Raw genomic sequence first — 15,448 nt, 5'->3', positions numbered from 1 at the left:
TAGCTGAGTGTGTACACGCCTGTGTGGGCTTGCAGGTGCTCACGTGTGTGTGCCAGTGCACATGACAGGAGAGAGGAGGCAAGGTTGCCAGTGAGGGATGTTCCCGCTGTCAGCATGGCCTTCAGGGATGCACACCATCCCATCCTGTCATCTTTGGGAGATGGGCTGCTGTTTTCCATTCTCCCAATCCGGGGCCCTGCAAGTGGCTCTTGTTTCTGGCCACTCATGCTCCACGTCCACGGTGGTGGTCACTGTGATGTACAGCGTCCCAGCCCCTGCATGGAGGGGCGCTGAGGAGCCCTATTCCCCATCATCACTGGCCTGACTCTGTGTGGAGGCAGTTGTGGGCCCACTTGGGATCCATGTGTTTGCAAACAGCAAAGTCTCGTTGACTTCAAGGCTTGGTGGGGGGAATGGCTCACAGCATCAGTGTTCCTAGGACAGTCACCAAAGAACATCTGCAGGGCTGGATGGCAGGATCATAGGGTCAGCACGCTGCCTCCTCCGTGATGAAGGACCACCAACCGCCATCCAGCTGTGTGCACTGGGACCGTGTACCTACGTCCCGCCATTCTTGGGTGCAAGGATACGTCATGTCTGGCATCCCTCATGGGAAATAAGCCCTTGGATTGCATGATGGGGAAGAGGAAATTTCCCAAGAAGAAGTGGAGGTGCCGTGATGAAGGGAGGAGTGGATTCTGGGCAGCTTTCCTCTGCCTTAAAACGTCTCCCAGGCACCGCGTAGCTAAACTTTTACCATTAAATATTCATTCCTTTGGTTGAGATGACTTCTGTTCTCTGTGATCCTCTCAAAATGTGTTAATAAAACTGGGAAGAATAAAATGTTACTATTTAATGTTAATTAGCTTACTAGTGAGCCCAGGCATCGAGCTTGGGCTTGGGGGAGATAAGGGGAGAGGAACAGGAAAGAAATCAGGAGATTGGTCGGGGCTACAGAGAGAGATCTGAGACTGTTTTGGAGTTCTTCGGGGAGAGTCACCACATGCAGTGTAGGCCAGCCGAGCCTTTACCCCAGAGTCAGCGAAGTCTATGAAATGAACTTGCTTTGCCTCCAGCCCCCTGGGGACTCCTGATCTGGGGCACACATTGTCTGCAAGGCTGTGCGATCTTCCCTACGTTTTCCAGGCTCTAGTACCTTGGCAGGTTGGGACATAGCGATGCTAATCCCCTCGCTGGGAAGGCTTCCAGCCTGGGATGATTTTGCTCAACCAAATCATCAGCTTCCCACCTGGCCCCTGCCCCTGCTGCCCTTCTTTCAATGCAGCTAGGCCCCACTTGGACCTGTCTGAGCGCCCAGCTGAGCCCCCACCCACACCCACCAGCCGTGGCTGGGGAGCCAAGGAGGCAGATCAGGAGCTCAGGGGACTCGGCATCAAGCCAGCCATGCCCGGGTCCTGTGTTGCCCTGGGGTGGGCTGCACAGCTGGCCTTGTTCCAAATTTTCTCAGTTTCTTGTAGCCCGCCCCCCCCCTTGCCTTTGTAACCTTGGCAACATGGGTTTCCCAAGACAGCCCAACCCTGCTCTTGGGAGTCCTTCCAAGACATAAGCCCTGACTTGATCCTCAGGCCCTATAGCTGGACCCTGCTATCTCCTCCAGGCTGTGGTGATATCAGGCAGCTCCAGGCCTGCCGGGGTGGCTGCCTCTGGCCTGCTACCTGGCTCCTGCTCAGGGCTCATCTGCTCACTGAGATGCCCACCACGGAGACCAGTGCTGGTTAACTCCCAGGGTCTGCTGGTCCACTTGCAATGGCTTAACTTCATGCTAACGGGCCATGTGTATGTGCGCATATGTGCGCGTGTGCACGTGCGCCTGCCTGTCCCTAATTCCCAGCCCTGTCCCACTGACCGTCAGGTGCCTGCATAAGACTGACTTTCCTTTATTCACCTAAGGGCAAAGCACACTAGAGAAATTCTTTGCCAGCCTCTCCTAATCTTTGATGTGAATTTGAACTCGATCTTCCCTCCAAGTGGGCCAGGATGCCAAGGGGGTGACTCTGTGACAGTCCAAGTAAATGTGTTCATAGCCTGTTGCCCATTCTTCGGTGTCGGTGGGGGTAGATATTTGTCTTTAACAAACGGACTAAATTTTTCTTAGGGTAAACCAGTCATTTGGAGCCCAAAATGGTAAATAAGTTTGGTAACATTCTTACTGGTTGGTTTAAGTGGTGGAGAGACTGGTTTTTAGTCACCTGTTCAACCTTGGTTAGCTCACCTACAAAGTTCTTTTTTTCCTAATCCTCACCTGAGGATATTTTCCCATTAATTTTAGAGAGAGTGGAAGAGAGAGGGAAAGACGGAGAGAAACTTGATGTGAGAGAAACACATCGATTGGTTGCCTCCTGCAGAAGCCCTGACCAGGACCTGGGCGTGGGGCAGGGAGGAGCCTGCAATCAAGGTGCATGCCCTTGACCGGAATTGAACCTGGGACCCTTCAGTCCGAAGGTCGATGCTCTATCCACTGAGCCAAACTGGCTAGGGCTACAAAGTTTTATTATGATAATTAAATCCTTCTAAGCTCCAAACAAGCTTCATATGGGAGAGACAGATAGACAGATGATGTTGCGATGGTTTCCTGCCCAGCGCCCTCTGACTGAGTAATGGGACCCCGGCCCACCCAAGTGGCTACTTGGAATTTCTAGGTTCTGATGTGTTTCCTAAAATCCCAACCACATCACTCCATTGTACACCTCCTACCTTAAAACGGGAGCATTGGAATCGTCACAAAGATGCTCTTTACAAAATCAGGGCTGTGCCGACTGTCAATTAACCAGAACATTACTTGCCACATTCCGCTTCCAGAGTGAGTTAGTTCTATATTTTTTGTGCTGTACTTTTCAGAGCAGAATAAGGGAGTAAACATTTTATAAGGGTTTCCATAGCATTACTGAAAACCCAAACCGAATGTAGCTGTTTTAAACTACGTGTATTTAAGACTTAACTAATGCCTCCATAGCCCGCACCCTGTATCAGGCACTGTTCCGAGTTGCATGAATATTAACTCCTTTCCCCCCACTTGGGTGCAGCCAGTTTGGCTCTGTATCCCCATTCTACAGAAGAGCAGACTGAGGCCCAGAGAAGTTACCATCTTGCCCAAGATGGTAAATGGGGGCGGGTGCAGCACTCAGACGCAAACAGGCAGGCTGGCTTGCAGGTCTGTGCTTTACTCGCCGTGCCAGGCTGCCAACCCTCGCTAAGCTGCCACGATGTGCCCTGCCCCAGGCTGGCCAGTGGCTGCCACCTGGGGGGCTCCAGTGCTTTGCTTGCCTCTCCCTCCCCAGCCTACAGGGCAAATGTGGGGGCGTTCTGTAAACTAGTTCATTGAATCAAGTGTGGTGTGGACTCAGAAGGGAGAGAATGTGAGGAAGATGCTGCCCCAGACAGGGCCCCACCCCAGGCCTTTCTGGTGGGACAGTAGGGGCTGGGGGCGAGCATCCCACCTTGGTGTTTGCCATCCTGATTTTCCTGGGAAAGATCATTCCCATGTTAGAAAACAGCTTTGACTGGCAGGCAGCCTCTCTGGGAGGGGTGAGGAGGAAGAAAAAGGGGACCTCCTGGTGTTTGTAAGTCACTGCTGATTTGATCGGCCAGTCGCTGGGGACAATGGCTACGGAACATCCAGATGTCATGTTCTCTGGAGTCCCCTGGATTGGCCACCTTCTCTCCACTCGTGAAAACAGAGGATATGCCATGGCAGTGAGTGCACCATTTCAGAACCCGGGATGGGAAGCATCGATTGGCCCCGGGGGCTGGGGCAATGATAGCACCCTCGGGAGGTAGACACTTCTGGCCCAGGCCATCCTTCACTTTTATCCTCGGTGGAAGATGGAAGGCCTTTTTATTCAGGGCCCCGGCCACCTGAAATCACTCTTCTGTGTTATAAAGCTGCACGAGTGTGAGGCCACAGCGACCCAAAGGACTCATACTAATATTCCAGGCTAAAATTCCCCTGCGCCCACCCAGGGCCTCCTCCGAGGAGGGGGCATTGTTCCCTGATCTGCACGACAGTGTCGGCATGCATTGGAGCAGGCCCTGTGGCTGAGAGCAAGGGGTGGGAGGGGAGAAGGGCCACTGAGGCATGGCAGCAGAGCCCCCGAGAGCCCCTGTGTGGCTGTCGGCAAGTCACTTCCCTGTGGGGCCAAGGCAAGAGCAAGTGGCTTAGCCACCACAGGTTCTCAGGAACTTCCTCCAGGGCGGGAACCTCAGGCCCCCCAGATCAGCTTTTGGGAATGAGCGCAGAGTCACCTCGATGCTTTCTGAGAAGAACTATCTCTCCCTTGGAATTTTTCTCCAGAAAAAGGCTGGCAATAAGCTGAGCGTCTGATGATATGTGCAAGTCCGTTTTCTCTCTGCAGAGAGTCAGGGGTCTACTGGAAAGAACGCCAGGACCCCAGGTTCAAACTCTGGCTTGGCCACCCATCAGCTCGTGAGATTAAGTCACCGAACTTCTCTGAGCCCCAGGAAGGGTGCTTTAGATCAGGCACTGGGCAAGCCTTCCGTGAAGGGCCAGCTGATAAACATTACAGACTTTGTGGACCATGTCATTTTGGTGGCTGCTGTCCACTGGGCTATTGTAGCTGGAAAGCAGTCGTGGACAGTATGTCAGTGATGGAGACTGACTGTGTTCTGATAACACCGTGTTTACAAAAATAGGCCGAGGGTGGATTTGGCCCCTGGGCTACAGTTTGCCACCCGTTCCCTGATGGTCTCTGAGATCCAGCTCTCACTCCCAGGCAGGCTGACCACAGGGCTTTGGTGGTGCCGAGGGATAACGGGGCTGACGCTATCCTTAGGTTGGAGGAAGAGAGAGGGCAGGTTGCCACTCTGATGAGCGAGTTGGACTCGCAGATGAGCTGGTGGGAGAGAGAGCTGGGAGGAAAGGCCCTGCCTGGGAGAGAAACCAGACAGCCTGTGGGCCACACACACATAAGCATGGTCGGAGCATGGGAGCTGCAGGTAGGTTGTGAAGTTGTGCTCTACACAGGGCGAATGGGGCTAAAATTCCCCTGTGCCCACCCAGGGCCTCCTCCGAGGAGGGGGCATTGTTCCCTGATCTGCACGACGGTGTCGGCATGCATTGGAGCAGGCTCTGCGGCTGAGAGCAAGGGGTGGGAGGGGAGACGGGCCGCTGAGGCATGGCAGCAGAGCCCCCGAGAGCCCCTGTGTGGCTGTCGGCAAGTCACTTAACCTGGCTGGCCTCACTCTCCTCATCTACAAAGGGAAGGGTCAGGGGGTTGCTCTCCAAGGCGCCTTCCCACAATGGAATTCTGTGATGCGATGACTGCCAGCTATTTCTGAACTCACCAGCCCGGCACAGAATGACTTGGAAAGAGACGGAATTCATTTCTCTCAATAAACACTGCTACCCCGCTTGGTTGCACCAATTTTTCAGCAAGTGTCTTGTGCGGAGCTGTGGACTGCAGCTGTGGGCTCCTTCTGCATATGGCTGCGTGTGGCCACGTATGCCCCTCACTCTCAGCCCAGGCCTGCTCCTGGCAAGACAGCACTTCCTGGGAAGCCAGCACCTGCTGGGCCACACGGAACAGGGCCTGCCCCAGTCCTGACCTCCCTCCCTGGGGAGGCACTCTCCAGTTACACCTGGTTGCTGCTTATGGTGTCTCCTACACTTGGGCACCCAGGCCAGAAGTGACTCATTCTCAACTAACTGCAGGAGTTTGCACACCCACCATAGCCATCATGACCCAGGCTTCCAGGAAAACCTCCCTCTTGACTTTTCCTGGGCCTGCTCCTCCCCTCCTCCAGCCACCCACCCACCCACAGGCAGGAGGCTGGCAATTTTAAATAAAGGCCACCGTTCTCACTCTACGCCGTTCATTAAAAAACCAGCTGGCCAAACAAATCCTTGTGAGATGACACTTCTGGCCCAGGCCATCCTTCACTTTTATCCTCGGTGGAAGATGGAAGCCTTTTTATTCAGGGGCCCCGGCCACCTGAAATCACTCTTCTGTGTTATAAAGCTGCACGAGTGTGAGGCCACAGCGACCCAAAGGACTCATACTAATATTCCAGGAAGGGTGTTGATAGCATTGCTCCTCTGAATGGAGGAGACTTGACTGTATTGTTGATTGGAAATGGCCCAGAGATGCTGTCATTCCGGGTGACAGGGATGGCCCTCTGCCAGACCTGCAAACTCACCCAAACCCGTGTGCCTCACTGCCTGGCCCAGGGCAGCCGTGCAGACAGGTCTCGGCAAACTAAGGAACGCTTGTGTAAGCAGCCTTGCTGCCGGGTCCTTGTTTGGGAATGGGACTGAGCTGGTGCTGAGGGTCACGCTACCCGACACCTGCCCTCAGGGTGCCCGGGAAAAGGATCCACGTAGAGCAGCCCCAGCAGGGCTGCCTTCCCCGCGCATGGCAGGTAAGCTCAACCTGAGCATCTCCATGTAGACTGGTGAGTCCGCGGCTTCAGCATGAAATGTAACGGTGGCAGGAGAGAGGGAGGACTCTGGGTCCTGCCTCCTGAATTACTGGGACTGGTCACATGATTGATTTGCAGTGGAAAATGGGTACTCCCAGGGGGACCCCCGGGTCCTGTCCTTCCTCTGAAGGAACTCTGATGGCCACCCCAGGGGGTTGCTGCTGTCAACCTATGATAGTTGGCGCCAATTCAAATGCCAACAGGAATCCCCAGTTTGGGGTGAAGTAAGACATTGTTTAGTGCTAACAGCGCAGCAGTGCTACAGCATGGCCTCTGAACATGGAACAGCTTGATGGTGCTACAGTGCGGCTGTTCTGCATGGCTGTGAAGCTGCCCCCAGGCCTGGCAGCTCTGGGGCCAGGCGCCTCTTCAGCCCTGTAGCTCGGCTCCTCTACCGCCTGCTCCAGTCTGCTCCACCCAGACATTTCTGGGTGTATTCTCCCAAATTCAGTATCTAGTAGAAAAGTCTGCTCCTGGAGCCAGGGCGGAGCTGGCTTACATAGACAGAAGCCTTGGCCCTGGTTCCTGATTGGCCCATCCTTATGCAAATGATACCAATTCCTCATAGTTCGATTGGTCCAAAGTCCTGATTGGTCAAAATAGAGTAGCTCTGATTGGATGGGGAAAGCCTCAGTCCTATTGGTTGAAATAGGACTCCAGGAGCTCCTTCATAAGGTTTGGCTCAGATGCAGAAACAGTGTAGGTGGGCAGTTTAGCTGCTCAGGGGCAGGCAGTCCAGCGCTGCAGTTTGCTGTTTGTGTGAGATGCCCCTGTGCAGAAATGGCTGCTAGGCTCTGTGTTTTTTTTTGTTGTTGTTTTTTTTACTGGCTATGCTGTTGTCCCAGAACCCCATCTTTAAAGATCATCTTTACCACATGGTTTTGAGATGTTGCCTGTCTCATTTACTAATTTCTTACCTATGTTCTGGGCCTATCTTGGGACTGTCCTGTTCCATTGGTTCACTAATGTGTGCCAATGACACACCATTTTAATTACTGAGGCTGTATACTGTTTTCAAATTGTCTAGTAAGACTAGCCTCCCCTCATGGCTCTTTTTTTTTTTTTTTTTTTAAATATATATTTCTTTATTGATTTCAGAGAGGAAGGAAGAGGGAGAGAGAGATAGAAACATCAATGATGAGAGAGAATCATTGATTGGCTGCCTCCTGCACACCCCTGACTGGGGATCGAGCCTGCAACCCAGGCATGTGCCCTTGGCTGGAATCGAACCTGGGGCCCTTCAGTCCGCAGGCTGAAGCTCTGTCCACTGAGCCAAGCTGGCTAGGGCATGGCTCTTCTTTTTAAAAATTATTTCTCAGGTTGTATTTGCTTGTTTATATTTCCATATAAACTTTAAAATACTGGGTCTAGTTCCAGGGGAAAAATAAAACCCATTGGTATATGATTGGGGTTGTATTCAATGTATAAATTAATCTAAGGAGTGTTGACCTTTTCATGATATCGAATCTTTCCATCCAAGAACACAGGTGGAGCCGGGGGTGGGGAGAGAGAAGGCGCTCCAGCTGCAAGGTCTCCAGGCGATGCTCAGTGGGGTGATAGCATAGTGAGTCTCAGTATTGCGTCCAAAGTCACCATTTCCCCCAGCCATTCCCCAGCTGTTCCTAGTTCACTCCTATTTAAGATTTCATGAAACGACACAAGGAGCACTAAGGAAGTTCATTTAGCGAGATGCACTAAACATGTGACCTCATTTCGTTACCTCCTGAACATCCATTTAGGATTAGGATTGTTCAGTGACACTGTGGGGGGAATCAAAGGAAGACAGGTTACACGTTTAATGGGTGCTTCCTGTGTGCTAAGACTGGGAGCGGCTTTACAAGGAGGTAAACATTTCCAGGCGCCCCAGCGCAACTACCTGGCTTCAGCAGCTTGCAGTGCGAAACGCAGCGGGTGGGATCCTCTGACACTGACCCACAGAGCACGTGCAAAACGGTCTTTACGTTTGTTTCCAACGTTAGAGAGAAAGCCATTGCAGAGAGCAGAGATGGGCCTCAGCGAGGTGTTGAGAGCCAGGAAATGTCCCCTTGTCTTTCCATGTAGGCCCCTCCCTCCGTCCAGACCAGCCTCCTTTTGGCATTGGACCCATCCTCGTCCAGCCAGGCCAGAAAACTCACGCTCAGCAGAGATGGCAATGGCTGTCCTCTCTCTGTGCATTGGTATAGGCCGTTCTTTCTGCTGAGATGCCCTTTTCAAAGTTGGCTGCTTGGCATCCCCTGCCCATTCTTCTAGACCTAGCTCCACCATGAAACACCCTGACTCTTTCCTGTAGCAGACAGCCACTGATGCCGAGCCACCCTCCTGGGGGCGCTCACAGGCAGCGTGCTCTGTGTCCTCTACCTGAGTACTTCCCACAGGGCAAGCTTCAAAGAAGGCCTCTCCATTAGACTCTGATCTTCTCCAAGGCAAAACTTCATTTGAAATTCAGTGCTGGACGCATAGAAAACACCCAATATGTGCCTGTAAAAATGGACAGGCTAACAAAGCAATATGCAGAGGCCCCAGTTCAAATCCCAGCCCTCCATCATCACCCCTTACCACAACTGAGTGACTGTGGACAAGGTATTACACCTCGGTTAGCCTCAGTGTCCATCCGTATAAAATGGAGAGGGTAATAACATTCCTCTCAGGATTGTTAATAGGATTAAATAAGATACCACAGGTAAAATGCCTGCAAGGCACTCAATTAATGTTAGTTACTCTCAAGGCCACTAATGAGATTTTAGTTAATGAGGCTTGAAGCTTGAGCTGTACGTTTAACAAGAGGATTGAGGTTTGGGCTGGGGCTCACGTTTTTTATAGGAGAGCTATTTCTACCGCACTCTGCCCCTTCCAACAGCCAGCCCTTTGGAGGCTCTGCCGTCAGGGTCAGCGCTCCAGTGGCACTCGGAGCCCAGCAGGGCATGAGCTTTCCAGAGAATTCCTCAGAAATGCTTAGGGAACACCAGACCCCAACTTTGCATAAGGTCCCAGGAAAGCACCGACAAAGGCCTGGTTATGTAATCGAGACAGCAAACAATTAGCACAAAATGCCCCCCAACAGCTGCGGGGGGCGGGGGGATACCCTGTAAGGCCCATGTCACTCCCGCGAGGGAGACCACAGAGAGAGCTGCTGGCATTAGCCCAAGTGTAGGGAAAGGGTTTTCCTCCCTAGAACAGACTTCATGAAAACCTTCATGCCAGCCTGCTGACCCAAAGGAGCGAGGCCAAGGCCTGGCCATCTTCCCCGGGGGTGGTGGGGTGGGGTGGGGGGCTGCCAAGTCGTTCTTCCCCAGGAAGGTGTGGTGAGGGGGTGAGGGGAATAAGAGTTTTTGGGAAAACCCACACTGCTAGCTGGCCCGTTAGGGACTTTTTGGTGTTTTTTTTAAGATCTTAAGTATGTTTTTAAAAAATATATATTTCATTGATTTTTTTACAGAGAGGAAGGGAGAGGGATAGAGAGTCAGAAACATCAATGAGAGAGAAACATCGATCAGCTGCCTCCTGCACACCCCTTATTGGGGATGTGCCTGCAACCAAGGTACATGCCCTTGACTGGAATCGAACCCAGGACCCTTCAGTCCGCAGGCCAATGCTCTATCCACTGAGCCAAACCGGTCAGGGCTTAAATATGTTTTTATTGATTTTAGAGAGAGAGGAAGGGAGAGGGATAGAGAGATAGAAACATTGAAGAGAGAGAAACATCAATCAGCTGCTTCCTGCACGCCCCCTATTGAGGATCGAGCCTGTAACCTGAGCATGTGTCCTGACTAGGGATCGAACCATGACCTCCTGGTTCATAGGTCGACCCTCAACCATTAAGCACACCAGCCAGGCTGGTCAGGGACTTTTTAAAAAAATATATTTTATTGATTTTTTTACAGAGAGGAAGGAAGAGGGCCAGAGAGCTAGAAACATCAATGAGAGAGAAACATTGATCAGCTGCCTCTTGCACACCCCCCACGGGGGATGTGCCCACAACCAAGGTACATGCCCTTGACCGGAATCAAACCCAGGACCCTTCAGTCCGCAGGCCAATGCTCTATCCACTAAGCCAAATCGGTTAGGGCTAGTCAGGGACTTTTTAAGGCAGTTCCTTGTGGGCTCCCCTGTGGTCAACACATAGCAGGCTCTGCATAAACGGTGTTGAATGAATACATTTGTCCTCATCTCGGGCTCTGAGCTCGCAGGGTTTCCAGAGGAAGAGGAGAAGTAGGTCATGGGGTGGAGGAAGGGTGGCAGGCAGATCACGCCCCATCCAGGTCCCCACCTGCCTCCTTGAGTCGGCAGCACGCAGGGCCTCCTTTGTCCACGTGCCCAGGGAGCTGAGCCCAGCGTGGCCTGGGGAGAGATGTGTTTCTGTTAGCCAAGGGTTAACACCAGCTCTCAGCGATGTGGAGCGAGTTACTGCATAGATGATAAATCATAAAGAGCTGCTGAATAAATAGGCTATGCGTTAAAAGCCCTTAAATGTAAAATTAAATTTATATTGCGATTAGCATTTGCGAAGTTGCTGAATGCCAATCATGCCTGTGTCCAGCGGCTGCTCCATTTGGAGGCGTGTGCATGTACGCGATACAGGTCCCGAGGCAAAGTCACGTGTGGCCCTTCCCACCCCTACCATGTTAGTAATTCTGTCTTTGGCAATGGTGCTGTGGGAGCTTTTAACTTTGAGACCACCCAGGATACAAGTCAAGGCCTTCAAAGTCAGCCTCCATCTCCCCCAGATTCTACCAGTCCATGGAAGCCATGGGCAAAGGCGGCCTCATCAAAAGGCCAGGCCCTTTCAGCTCCCACAGCCTCGACTCAGGGGATTCAGGCTCTGACCTTCTCCAGAGCAAACTTGAAAGATGGTGCCAAGTGCTAGACACAGCCCCTGGCGGTATTCCCACCAGGCCCAGGCAAAGCACACTGTTCCTCTCCCAGCTGGGCTCTCAGTGATGGAGAATGAGGGGACTGGTCGGGCCAAGGCCAGGGGCAAAGGAAAAGTTCCTCCACTTCAGCCACGGGCCCCAGAGAGGCTAACTTTAAAAGACAAGGAAGAAGGGAGGGACCTGGGACCCCCCATCCCCTAATCTCTGGCTCTCCAGCTTCTCAGTGTCCGGATGAAAGCACCTGCCCTGCTTCACAGAGGCCCTGCGAGGAAGCAGGAGATCGTGGCTGTGAATAGCACTTTGGAACATAACACTCCCCGCCTGCACCACAGCTAATTACTGCAGCTTCAAATACCACCCGAAGCTCCGTGCTCAGAGGGCTGACATCCCGGGCCAGCTGGGTGTCCCTGTGAGCATCTTCGCCAACAGCCAGGGAGAGCAACATGGTGGGGTGGGGGTGTTTGTGGGGGAAGGTGTGTTTGCCTGATGTCAGGATCCTGGGTCTGGACAGCCTGGCTACCCAGCACCTCCAGAGACCCCAATTTCTCCCGCTGTAAAATGGGGCTCAGACCACCTGGCCTCAAAGGCCCCTCCCATACCTGTGTGCTGTGAGTTCATAAACCAGACTGACATTGGTCTGACACTCCCTCCACCGATGTTCAGAAGTTTATTCAGAGACTTCGTGCCCAGCATTGAGCCAGGGGGCCAAGTTCACACAAGAGAGAGGAGCTTCAGGCCAGGGCCTGACCTCGAGGAGCTCAGAGCCAAGCCAGAACGGCAGGACACGCCGGGCGCATCACTCTGCCGGGCACTGTCTTGTGTCATAAACACTTGCTGAGCGCTTACTACCAAGTGCTCTGTGACTCACTTCACTTACCAGGTCTTGTTTAATCTTCCACTGCCCTATGAGGGAGAGTTCAGTCCCTCCGGTTTTATCAACAAGCAGTCGAGTGTCAGAAGGCAAAGCAACTTGCCCGAGATCACACGGCTGTTCCGTTGACAGAGCCCAGAAAACGCATGTCCTGCTGTATTCCCAAGTCTGCGTTCCTGAGCACAGGTGCTCGCTGGCTGGGGCTGGCAAAGGCTTCGGGGAAGAGGCGTTTATTTATGCTTGTATTTATGCCCCACCCACACAATTTCAAAAAGCCTTAAGGTTGTGTTTATAATAAAAGGTATGCAATAACTTTAAAAGGTTGTGTTTATAAAGAAGGTGTGCAATAATTGTAAAAGATCAAAATGTAAAAGGTAAAAACCCACAGAATAGAAAGGGAAGATGATTATATCTGACATCAGAACCAAAATGCTTTATTTAACCATTGCTTCATTCATTCATCTCTCCATCCAAGGAACATTTATTATTTCATAAGTTTCAGACACCAGGTATTCTGGATGAGATGTACTGAGCTGATCACACTCCCTCGCCTCGAAGTTGTATGTGTGCGTGTGTGCTTGTGTGCCTGCGTGTGTGCGTGTGTGTTGAGAGAAGGGAATGAGTGTTCTGTTGGAGGAAAGCATGAGCATTGCAGTGGGCCCCTTTCCCAGACTTGGGGAGCCAGAGGTCTCCCTGAAGGATGTGTAGGAAAGGGGTGTAATACCATATTTCAGACATTATAGCTCCTAAGCATCAAATTTAATCATGTTTCTGGCAACCACGGCGAACAGGGAAATATGATGTCTTCCATCGTGGTCTAACAACAAGAAGATCTCATTTTCCTGTACTAAAATCTCAGACATATATACCCGTATTTCAGGGACATTGTCTATAGCGGGCAGTGTCTCCCAGCATGGGTGCACAGACAGTACAAACCTTCATCAAGTGTCCGCGGCTCCTAGCAATCCCCCGAGAGAGCAGAGAGAAGCGCACACATTTATACAGGGAAGCAAAGTCATGTAGCTGCCTGTGTGGCTTTCCAATTCTCACACTTGTGCAGCCATTGAGCCAGAAGAATGTGGGCGTGGGCAGTGAGGAAACAGGACGTGGGAAGGAAACCTGTTGAATTAAGTCCCATTCCCTGCGGTAGGCACGGCACGCACACCAGCTCACTCAGCACTCCCAACTCTTCCAAGGGTCACTTGACCCCCTTACAGGTGGCAAACGGAGACTTACAGAGGCTAAGTGGCTGCCCAGAGCCACAGAGCCAGAGCTTATTGGGAAGGACCGAGAAATTGAGCCGCCCCTCTGCTCAAGCTGGCCACCCACAGCACTCACCCATTCCACTCATTCTAGATTGCCTGATCGCCTGGTCCCAACCACTCCTCTGACGAAGGAGGAAACTGAGGCAGGCAGGAGGCAAGGGACCATGTCCTTGCCTTCCTGACTCCCAGGCAGATAGGTCCCTCCTCCCTCACACCCTTTCCTGCAGAGGCCCGTTCATCCGGGTGGAGCAGCAGCTCAGGGCCCCCACGCTGACCGCTTCTCAGTGCTGAGGAGCCTGTGGGACCCCCTGCCCTTTGCCTGCCTCTGTTTCAAGGACCATGCACTTCAGTCCAGCCCTGCGACAGTGCACGGAGTTCCCAAAGGGGTACATGTGCTGGCCCTTATCCACAGGGTGCAGTGCCCACCACCCCATCCGTCTTCAGTGCGAGGCCATCTCCAGGGTGCACATGGAAACCGACGGAAGGGGGAGGGGGAGTCCTTCCTGCAGGCTCCTCCATGCACACTTCTCTCTCTCCGTCCACTCTCTCTGCCTTTGACTTCTCTGAGTTCGTGTGTAAAGAGTTAATGACATTTTTTAAAAGCCAAATGAGGGGCTTAGTAAAATTATTCACTAGTTGCAGATGATCGCAGAAAGAATACCATCCTGGGGGCCATTGAGGGAAATGGCCCTGGACTGACAGGCTCTCGATTGGAGTCTGAGACTGAAGGCAGGCAGACAGGCAGCAGCCCCCCTAAAAAGTGGGCTTCCCCCAGCCCACTGCCAGATCCCATGTGGGCCTGTGGTCGCCCGAGACCACAAGCAGCTGGGTCGATGCAGGGCCCAGCCAAGGAGGCCGTTTCTATGGTCATTTCTCAGTACACTTCCCTTCGGTTTGTTAGCCGGCTTCCCACACAGGGTCTCAGGGTGTGCTTCTGTGAAAGAGTAGAGAATTCCATCCCCTCTGTGTTAAAAATCACACGCAGAACCAGAAACTTCTACGTGTGTGGGTATGTATGGACCCACCAGTACGCACACACCGCATCACCCCTCCCTGTGGAGTGGGGGCACAGGAGGAGCGATGCGTGCGCCCTCAGCTCTGACACAGTCATCTGGTCTGTGGCACCCCAGCAGGCAGCGCCAGGTGCAGGCCTCTCAGCCTCGCCCTCCTGGCCAGGAGAGCAGTGTCCTCACATGCTGAGCATTTTTTAAAGTAAAAGATTGTCAGTAAACTTAGGACACGTAAGACCCAGGGTTTGTCGTTCCTGGTCCCTCCCTTCTGCCTTGTCATGAACAGTCAGCAGCTTTGGGACCCTTGTCTAGAGGGGGAGGAGCTTTTGCCCCCCTACCCCCCGCCCTGGCCCCACCAGTGCCCCTCACTCCATCACCGACGGTGGGGGACAATTCCCATAAGGAGACTGCTCATCCAGCAGACTTTCCATGGAGCCGGGCCTGTGTGCTGGGCACATTGGAATCTTTCCCTTTTATCCTCCTCCTGAGGTTGTATCTATTTCCTCTCCATTTTGAGAGGCAGCTGTTCATCTTGGGCCTGGTGATTTTTAACAAACTCCTCGTCCCTTTCTCAACCACATACCTGAACAAGCAAGACTTGAGGGTCCCCTTTTATTATCAGTGGCCCCATTTAGTAAGTAAGGCCCCCGCCCCCTCTTCTCCCTCTCTGTCCGGGCCCCTCTGGACCCCTCCCAAGCCCAGGCTCGTGCCCTGGGCAGATGTTCCTCCCTAACTTCCCAGTTCATTTCCCAGACGTCTGGTGCAGTGCAGAGCGAGGTCTTGGTGCAGATTCGGAAGGAGACTTGTGGACGCCTGGGTTTTACAATGGAACATCATTTTTCTTAACGAGGAAGGTGAGCCTGGGTAAACCAGGACATGCAGTTCTTTGGAGGGACAGGATGGAGAAATCCAGATGACGGCCAGCTTGATTATAAGATAAGCTTCCCGCAGAGGAACTCAGCTGAACTCACAAGA

This window comes from Myotis yumanensis, unplaced genomic scaffold (assembly GCF_028538775.1).
Source record: "Myotis yumanensis isolate MYYU_CA2020_CCGP unplaced genomic scaffold, mMyoYum1.0.hap1 SCAF_5, whole genome shotgun sequence".
NCBI classification, from domain to species: Eukaryota; Metazoa; Chordata; class Mammalia; order Chiroptera; family Vespertilionidae; genus Myotis; species Myotis yumanensis.
Note: the sequence above shows the minus strand (reverse complement) of the source record.